This window comes from Amblyomma mixtum, chromosome 2 (assembly GCF_055824585.1).
Source record: "Amblyomma mixtum isolate Tamu chromosome 2, ASM5582458v1, whole genome shotgun sequence".
In the NCBI taxonomy this organism is placed as follows: Eukaryota; Metazoa; Arthropoda; class Arachnida; order Ixodida; family Ixodidae; genus Amblyomma; species Amblyomma mixtum.
This window is the reverse complement of record NC_143013.1, coordinates 151,347,974-151,357,405: the sequence shown is the minus strand read 5'-3', so window position 1 is coordinate 151,357,405 and position 9,432 is coordinate 151,347,974. Positions and strand designations below refer to the sequence as shown.

The 9,432-nt window shown below is 47.5% G+C and overlaps 1 long non-coding RNA gene across 1 annotated transcript in view; it reads left to right on the top strand.

Annotated features, from left to right (window-relative positions):
• The first annotated feature begins 2,197 nt into the window (after positions 1 to 2,197).
• The window catches only part of LOC149361278 (uncharacterized), an 87,751-nt gene continuing 80,516 nt past the window's right edge, over positions 2,198 to 9,432 (top strand). Inside the window, exons 1-2 of the long non-coding RNA XR_016288929.1 lie at positions 2,198 to 2,599; positions 2,663 to 2,826. This is a non-coding gene — a long non-coding RNA (uncharacterized LOC149361278). The remainder of the gene's footprint in view (positions 2,600 to 2,662; positions 2,827 to 9,432) is intronic.

The following is a 9,432-nucleotide window of genomic DNA, read 5'->3' as shown; positions in this document are numbered from 1 at the left end:
TTCCTCTGTCTCTGTAGCTCGCCGCTCTCTTTTACGCGCATTACGACGAGCTTCCCTAGTGGTAGGCGGCATCGCCGCGAAGCAATGTAAAGGCGCTGGAGGTTGGCACAGCTACTGCTTTCTAGCGACGTCAGTCGAGCCTAAATCTCTTCAGCGTAACGCCACAATCGCGCTCCAAGCGGAGAGCGCAGGAGTTAGGCACCCGTGGTTGTGGCCGCCGCGATCTGCTCCGACGGCGGCCGGCTTCGATCGCGGAGGCCACGCCGTGGTGACACCGCCGCGGCTTGCGACGGCGCGAGTCGGTCACCCTTCTCTTCGGCGTGACGTTACAAAGCACCTGTTGCGCTCCTAGCGGAGAGCGCAGGTGTTAGGCGCTGGTGGTGGCACCGCCGCGCCACGGCAAAGGCTGAAAGTGCAAGTAGTAAAGCTTTCGCTTTAAAAGGGGGGGGGGGGGGGGATGGAATCCTAGGCTAGGAGGCGCAAGCCACCGTCTGATAGGAAGGGTTAAGCCCCTACCATCCATTGATCCGCCCGCCCACAACCGTGCCGCGCGCGTCTGCTTGGGCTCTCTACCCGGCACCTGCCAAGGGGCTGAGTAAGGCGGAGGAGCGAACTCTGCGGCGCCTGCAGACAGGAACCCTTCTCTGTCCTGCAATAGCAAAACACTTCGATCCGAACACAGATGGGCGCTGCCCGCACTGTGGAGAGATCTGCGATATCTTTCACATGGTGTGGGCATGTACTCAGAATCCTCACCTTCCCCCCTCCCCCACCCCCACCCGAGAGGCATGGGAGACTGCCCTCCTCAACTGCTCCACACTGGAGTCCCAAAGGGCTCTGGTCAAGCGGGCGCGAGACGGGGCCTCGTCATGCGGTGTCCCGGACTAAGGATACCGACCATGCAGCAGGGTTATTTATTTTTTTTAACCCTCAAGCTCTCTTTGATTAAAGTTTTTCACCACCACCACTGTCGCTGTTGAATACGATATCTGCTGCTTGCGTTTTTCTGGTGCTTCTTTAGCAAAAAAATCTCTGCCTCTCCCGTAAACGAGAGTAGAGTAAGCATGAAATGTTTACGGGCCTAATGTCATCTCGGTGGACACCCGAACCGCACCGTACAGGAAGGGAGGAACGCCACCACCCGTTCAGCGCAATGCCTTGCCATTTGAACGCAAGGTTTTTTGAGGAAAGGAAATGGCGCAGTAATTCTCTGCCATCTCGGTGGACACCCGAACCGCACCGTAAAGGAACGGAGGAACGCCACCACCCGTTCGGCGCGATGCCTTGCCCTTTGAACGCAGCGCTTCTCCCCCGGATCACGTATGACAACGAAGTGTAACGTGGCATTTATGTGCTTTTTGCAAGCCTTCTTAGAAATCGGAAATTATAATTCCGTGCATTATCAAACCCACAGCTCCACTGATATCTTGATAAACATTGAGAAGGCACTGGCAGCAGTTATTTTTCGTCTCGTTTGGAGACCAACCGGTGCTTGCATGCCGGTCGCGTAGGAGGGCTTACGGAGTCTCGTTAAATCTCGCTAAGTCTCGTACGGTGCCCGGATGTTCTCGTTTCAGAGCCCGGATGACTGGAATTCAGTGCCCGGATGACTCGATTTCAGTGCCCGGATGACTCGATTTCAGTGCCAGGATGACTCGATTTCAGTGCCCGGATGACTCCATTTCAGTGCCCGGATGACTCGATTTCAGTGCCCGGATGACTCGATTTCAGTGCCCGGATGACTCGATTTCAGTGCCCGGATGAGTGGATTTCAATGCCCGGATGAGTGGATTTCAATGCCCGGATGAGTGGATCTCGGTCTCGGCGTGACGTCACCACACTGCCGACAACGGGGGCTAAAAGCATTTCATGCTTAATATTTCGTGTACTCGCTAAATGGGTGCCTCGAGATAACAGTACACCATTCAGCATTCACTACGCGAGCTCGACCTTTCCGCAGCCCTGCGCCAGTCACGAAGACTGCGCACCTTAGTACCTCGTACTATGCTACTGAAAACATAGCCATTTACAAACAGTTTGCTCACTTGCTTGAGATAATACGCAAGCTGCGCTCTACTTATGTTAAATAATCCCCTGTGACCTAGTAGTGTGACATTTGAGGAGGCTGGCAGGTGCAAGGTTAATCACTACCGGTCAGCCGGATTAAATGCAGTGCTAGTACAGGCTCTCGACACCACTCTATGGAGGGCCTGTTTTGCTCTTCACAGGCTTTTACACTTTGTTCTGGTGCTGTATTTGACTAAAATGATGCACTGTTTATGTATTGTAGACAATCCAGCACGTGTAAACGTCTATTCTGATTCTTAGGGCCTTTAGATGTGGTTGGCACTAATTTGTATACAATCCAAAGCATTTCACCACGCATTGTTGGGAAAAATAAGTCTGAACAAGCACAGAAATGACTTATTTACGCTCATGCTCTGCTGCATGCTTATTTGTAATTGGTTGATAGTTGCAGCTTTCACATGGTGCTACTTTAGTAGACAATTCTTATACGCATTTAACTCCCTCTTATGCCAGGAATCTGCCAGTGATGACGACATCGACATGCCATGTTCTTCTTTCATCATTGCAAAAGGTATAATTCCCTGTGGTACTGCACTCGGGCGAGCATTCCTGATTTAAAACTTGTTTTGTGCAGGAGGCAGCTTCCTTACTGCAAAGAGCTTCACCATATGCATTGACACCCTGCCTGTGATCCACGCAACCAACCCATGCCAGGCTTCAATGTCATGTTTCGGTGTACTTTGCTTGCAATGTTGTGTACCCCAAGGAAACAAGCCTCTGCTTGGAGTTCACACAGCGGTAAGTACTGATCTCACTTGTTAAGTGAATTGTGATGACCTTTCTTGTTTAGGTTTCGGCACTTCTCACATACGCGGTGATGATCAAAGTTATAGGTATATACCACTTTATCATAAGACGTTTTGATGAAAATGCCAACAAAGTGCAAAAGCAATTTTTAAAAAAAAGAAAATGTTTGCTGAACTAATCAGTTATGGAATGAAATTGTTCTCGCTGCTGCTGCTGCTCGGTTAATGCAGCTGGTAAAATGGCGCGCTGAAAAAATCTGTAGAAAGGAAAGACAGATAAAACTATTTTTTGTGGAGTAGCTCTTCAGCCACTTCTTCACAGATTATGGCTGTACTACCTGCATGGCATGGCGCCCAGTCACTAATATGAAAGGGTTGCAAAGGGTACATGGTACTATATTGCTTTTGAGATTATGTAGCAGTGTGCGGCTATTTTGATGGATGTAATGCACGTTGCTTGCTCATAGGGGTCATAGATATTTGCCCAGAGGAGCACAACACCTGGGGGAGAGGGTTTCCTGAAGAGTGCATTTGTGCATGCAATGCCAGTAACCCTTTTGTGGCCATGTAACCATCCATTGTTTATGGATAGATTTGAATGTTTCGCCATGCAGATTTGATGGATTTGACGTCGTAGATGGTACTTCGCAGAAATTGTCAACATTCTTTCGCTATTAGTAAGTATGAGGACCTGTGTTCATGTAACTGCGCAATGAACTTTGTGATGGTTTGATAGCATTTACACTACGGCTGCTGAAGCTTCTTTGATGTTGAGCTCTGGCAGCTGATGGTGTTCTGGCGTTATTTGGAGGGTATGCTATATTTTGTATTTTTTTTTATTTTGTGGTGCATAATCGGTGTTCGGATAGGATAAATGATGATTATTTTAGTGTTTGTCCAATGTCTGGTTCTTTTCATTGCTGTATTATGAGGAAACACATTTGTCTTGTAATCTAAGGCAGTTTTTAATACTCTGTGCTTTAAAATGAAAATTTGAAATATGAACACACTTAGTGGAGACAATGTATGCACAGAAGTATAAAGAAGAAGTATGTTAACCCCCTGCGTTAGAGAAATGGAACAGAAAAAGCAAATATAGCTTCATAAGTCGCATTGAAGCTGGACTTTCTTCAAGAAGTAATCAGCTGCCTCAAATAAGAGCAAATCTACTTTTATTGAAGCATTTGAAGTTTCAGTATATAGTCTTTTGCTGTGAATAGGTCATGTATACTGTCCATTACCATTGGCTGCTGTGTTTTCACGCCTCTTCAGTGGTCAGAGGATCTGGCCCTAAATAGTCCGGGAAACCATAGAAAAGTCAGGGAACTGGAAGAAAGTAGCTTGCTTGACACTCTGGTTTAGTGGCGGGTCATGCATGGTGTTCGTTCTTATCGTGCCCGTCAACATGACTGGAATCATGGTGTAAGTGTACAAGCCTTTGCAACCGCAGTGCTTCATTTTTGCACCCAAAATTTTGTGCACACTAAGTCAATGAGGCTACCTTGTTCACCTTAGCAGTCATTTTGTGAGTTCTGTCAAAAAATAATCTTCTTCACCTCCAACACTTTTTGGAATTGCATTCATCTGCTAAGTATTTTGTCTATATAACTCACAATGGGGTATTCAAGTAGAGCAGTGAAATTTTTGTGTGGTTTGCTCTCGCTACTCACTGCGACAGAAGGCTGTGGCTAAAGATACGCCGGATGGATCCGGTGCATTTTCTCCACTTAGTACGTCGGATAGACCCGGATCATTTTTTTTCCAAGGACATCGGACAAATCTGACAGTGTTTTTTCAAAGTCCGGCCATTTGATTCTTTCCCGGCAGTCTGCTCGACTTACTCTCATAGTGTTCCTTTGAATTCTATCAGGATTAGTCATACCTTGGGCTCAAGAATGTTTACTCACTGCCCGGAATGAGCTAGTTGGTGTTTGGCGCACATACTCCGAGAAATCCATGCAATGAACTGCTTGATCGCATGACAAACACCATGTTCTCCAGTTGCACCGTTCGCCACATGTGGTTTAGTTAGGGTGTGTGAACTGCAAAATTATTCCTGGCTATTTCCATGCAGCATGGTGCACATGTGTGCTTTTCTGTCGTGCGCCGAAATCGGCTATGTGAACTTGAAGTTTTGTTTACTTATGATGATCCGCTGTCCCTCAGTCGAAGCTGAGTGCGCGTGCGGGATCGGTGCTCCAAATACATGTGTGATGTGTGGCATTGGCTGAGAGGGGCCCATTGGCTCACGCTAAGCTCGGTTCACTCAATATGTGCAAATGTCCGCCTGAAAGACCAAGCAGCGAGCTAGGCACCCTACTTGTATTCCCCTCAGAAATGTGAATGTTGGCCTGGAAGTGGTCTGTACATCCTTCCTGTTTGTGGTTGCTCCTCCACAATGTTGGAGTGTATTGTGGTGGAGTATTTTTTTGAGTCACCGAGATCAACGCTGTTAATAAATTCCTCATACTATTGCTTTTGCATGGCTGTGAGGCATAATATAAATATTTTTAAGATTAATATTGTATCTGGTGATAAAAAAAAACTAGCATTATGTTTCTTATGTAATACGGATAGGTGCATCTAGGGATATGCGTGCTGTGCAGAGCATAGGCGCTCGATCTAGCAAGCATTCTGCTGCGCTTCAGTGCTGGTGATAACTTGCTTAAATTATGAGCAGAGGTAACAAATTACAAGACCAGTGTGAAAGCACCAAGCTGCTTGTGCGAGCGATGGTAGTGCTATATGCACGAGGAAACGGGTGTGAAGACATATATCTGAGATTTTTTGGGAGAGGTGGGCTTGTTTTACTTCATCTGAATGACAGCCGGCGATATAAGAATGGAAAAACTTCCCTTTGAAGCCCCTCGAAAGTCACAATATGTGGCATGCAACTTGCAAATGCTTCGCAGAGAAGAGTATTGCACGCAGCAGTAGTGCACTGGCTTGCAGCACCCACTATAACGTTGGACGATACAAAACATCACACATAAGCTTTAAACACGCCTGTACCGTAAAGGTGATCACGCACACACTGAACGATCCATAACCGGACAACAAATGGAGGAAAAACAACCCACAAACACTATCAGACTGCATTTGCACAGATTACAAACACCGGATTACAAAGCACTGCACATTGGGCGTCACCCGCTGGTAACTCACAAACGACTCATGCAGTCGGCGCCTAAGTTTTCGGAGCCCATTATATACTCTACACGAAACGTATTCTCTTGTATTGTGAGGCTCCAACGCAATACCCTGCTGTTCAAGTGTTTTGCTTTTTGTTAAATATGGCAAGGGTTCGTGGTCAGCCTGAATGATGAAGAATGTCCTGTACAAGAATATGTGGAATTTCTCCAACAACCAGACTATCGCCAAACACTCGCGTTCGATCGCTGAGTAACGAGATTCGCGAGGTAACAACTGTCGACTGCATATATGATACTTGGTGGAGGACTCCATCTTGCTCCTGCAGGAGAACGGCACCTATGCTGACCTCAGAAGCGTCTGTGCGAAGCACAAACTGCTTACGGAGAACTGGAGCTCTTAATACGTGCCTAGAAGTCAACGCCTTTTTTAGCTCGTCAAAAGCGGCTTGTCGCTGTGGTGTCGAAGAGACAAGGTGGCGTTCATTTTTGCGGGTCATCTCCACGAGCGGTTGGACTTCGTGCGCATAGCCAGGGATGAAATCGCGGTAATATCCGGCGAGCCCTAAAAAGAAACGTACTTGCTTCCTCGTCTTCGGAAGCGGCAGGTTGCCGAGCTCTTCTACCACTGTTTTCAACGGTCGCACTGTTCCTTCTCCGAGCTGATATCCAAGAACAGCGATGTTAGTCACTCCGATTTCACTTTTCTGCGGTTTCATCGTGAGGCCGGCCTCGCGCACCCTGCTGAACATACTGTTTAAAGTCGAAAGATGTTCTTCCCAGGTGGAGGTCACTACAAGAACATCGTCGATGTAATGAACGACATTGTCTATCCCTTGTAACAGAATGCGCATCAGGCGCATAAATATAGCCGATGCTGTCTTAATGCCGTAGGGCATATAGACGAACTGAAAGTGACCGGATTGGCTAGGGAACGCTGTTTTTGGTCTCGAAGCTTCCTCCACTGGTACTTGCCAATAGCCTTTAGGAAGGTCAGATTTTGAAAATTTCCCCTTGGTTCCTACGTCAGTAAATATTAAGTCTGTTCTTGGAAGGGGCTCTGCATCAGACACAAGAATATCATTGAGGCGTCGAAATTCTATGCAATTCAGATACGTGTTGTCTTTCTTTTTAATCAGTACGAGCGGGGAATTGTATGGAGGTGTTGAACGTTCAATTACCCCTAATTTTATCATCTCGTCTACCTCCAGGTTTGACAGCCGTCGCCGTCGCTCAGCGGTAGAGCACCGGATGCGTAATTAGGAGGTCGTGGGTTCGGATCCCACCGGCGGTTTGTGGTTGTTTTTTCTTCTGCTTTTCTAATCAATTAGGTTTAAGCGATAACATATTCAGTAATATAAAATGATCAACACCACAAAATAAATAACTAAAATTTAAAAAAAATCCCATGCGCCCCTTGCTTTCTGTTGCTGTTCGCTTCTCTCCTTTTCTGCCACGTCCTTCATGGCAAAAGGCAACGGGTATTGCGGGGTATTCACGACTTTAGAGGTCCAGAGCTTGAGCTGACACTCAACTAGATTGGTTTTCCCGGGAATCTCAGAAAAAATGTCTGTATACGTGTCCAGTAAGCTCTGAATCTCTTGCTGTTAGTCGTCATCGAGCCTATTAGAGATCCGCGAGGCTTCAATTCCTTTACCGAGGTCCGTGCTAAGGGTAGGAAGATGTTCCTCTGAGTCGCCTTCTTCGATTACCACGAAAGATGACGCCTGCACGGTCTCTTGGGACGCGCGCTCTTCGTACCGTATGAGCATATTGATGTGGAACAGTTTCTTGGTGTGACAAAAATCGATAAAATAATCCACATTTTTTTTGCCAGAAACCTCGAATAGATCTTTCCACTGCATGAGGAGTTTATTTTGCCTACTCGGCAAAAGAATGAGGGCGCGATCTCTAACCCTTAAATACCGCTTCTTCCTATTCCGGTCATACTATCTCTTCTGAGATTTTTGGGCAAGCAGCAAATTTTGATGTGCCGCACTAACAGTTTGGTCGAGGCGTTCCGTTAAATCAAGGACATACCCCTATGTCGTCTTTGTCTCTTCCCCCTGCTCTGCCCTTGTCCAAAGCTCTCTGAGGACTGCGAGCGGTCTTCGCTCATGTCGTCCGAATATCACCTCGAAAGGAGAAAAGGCTAGACTCGACTGCGGCACCTTTCTGTATGCCAACCGAAGCGCAGCGATATAGTGATCCCAAGTTTTGGGCTGTTCTTGACTGAGCTTCCGCAGATCTGCTTGAGTGTGCCATTAAATTTCTCCACCTTCCCATTGCACATTGGATGGTAAGGGACGTGCTGAGATGTTCTACCGCCAAGAGATCATTGAGCTTCCTCATCATTTCCGAAGTGAAACAGGAGCCCTGGTCACAGAGGATCTCTCGGAAAACCTATTCTTTAAAACATCTCCACCAAACCTTCTGCCACAGTTGCTCAATCTACCTTTGGCCGAGCCACGGCGTCGGGACACCGCGTGGCGAATTCGACGAGCTTGAGAATATACCTGTTCCCTTTCACCGATGTGGGCGAAAGCGGACCGATAATATCGACAGCGACCCTATCAAAAGGAGTGTCGATAAGAGGCATGCGCCCCAATGGGGCCTTCCCTACTTTGCCCTTCGGGCACGTGCTTTGGCAGGTGTCGCACGACCTGACATACCTTTTAATCTCCTCCTGCACGCCCGGCCAGTAGAATTCATCCAGAACTCGATCTGTAGTCTTCTTAATCCCTTATTCCCCGCCAACGGGCTATCGTGAGCGAGTCTTAAAACACCTGCGATCGGCAAGACTTTGGAAGTACTACCTGTCGAACCTCTCTACCAGAGGCGAGATGATAGAGGCGATACAGGAAACCCTTTTCGTTAGAATACGAATGCGAACTGCCGTGTTTACGAGGGAACACCTTTGCTATTTTAGGCCAACACGCCTTTAATTAGCCATCCTCTCTTTGCTCTTTTTCTAACTCCTCCTTGGTGAACTGCACGGGACAGACGCTTAGAGCTGTATTGTTCCTACTTTGTCCAGCAGCTTCCTTTCCAGCCAATACCACTTTTGGGCCCTCGCCCTCGCCATTTTCGCACGCAACCTCGTCATGGACTGCGCCAGGACGTAATTTAACAACGGGCCTTGATTTCTTCCAATTAATATCTGGATTTGACGGCTCACGGGCCTCTGGTATATTTCCAATTATTACATCGTACAATAGTGTGTCCGTGCACTTCACCAGGGTCGTCCCAGTGAAATAAGGGAGAGCGATATAGACTTCTGCTTCGGGAACTTCCAGACTACTGCCATCAACAAGGAACACCAGGGCCCTCGAGCCGGTGAGAGCTGAGTCAGGAACTAGGGCCCTCCGCACACCCACTGTATTGCTCCCCGTGTCCCGTAAAACACGTACGGGTAGGCCACGGAGCTCTCCCTCTAGGACAGGCATGTG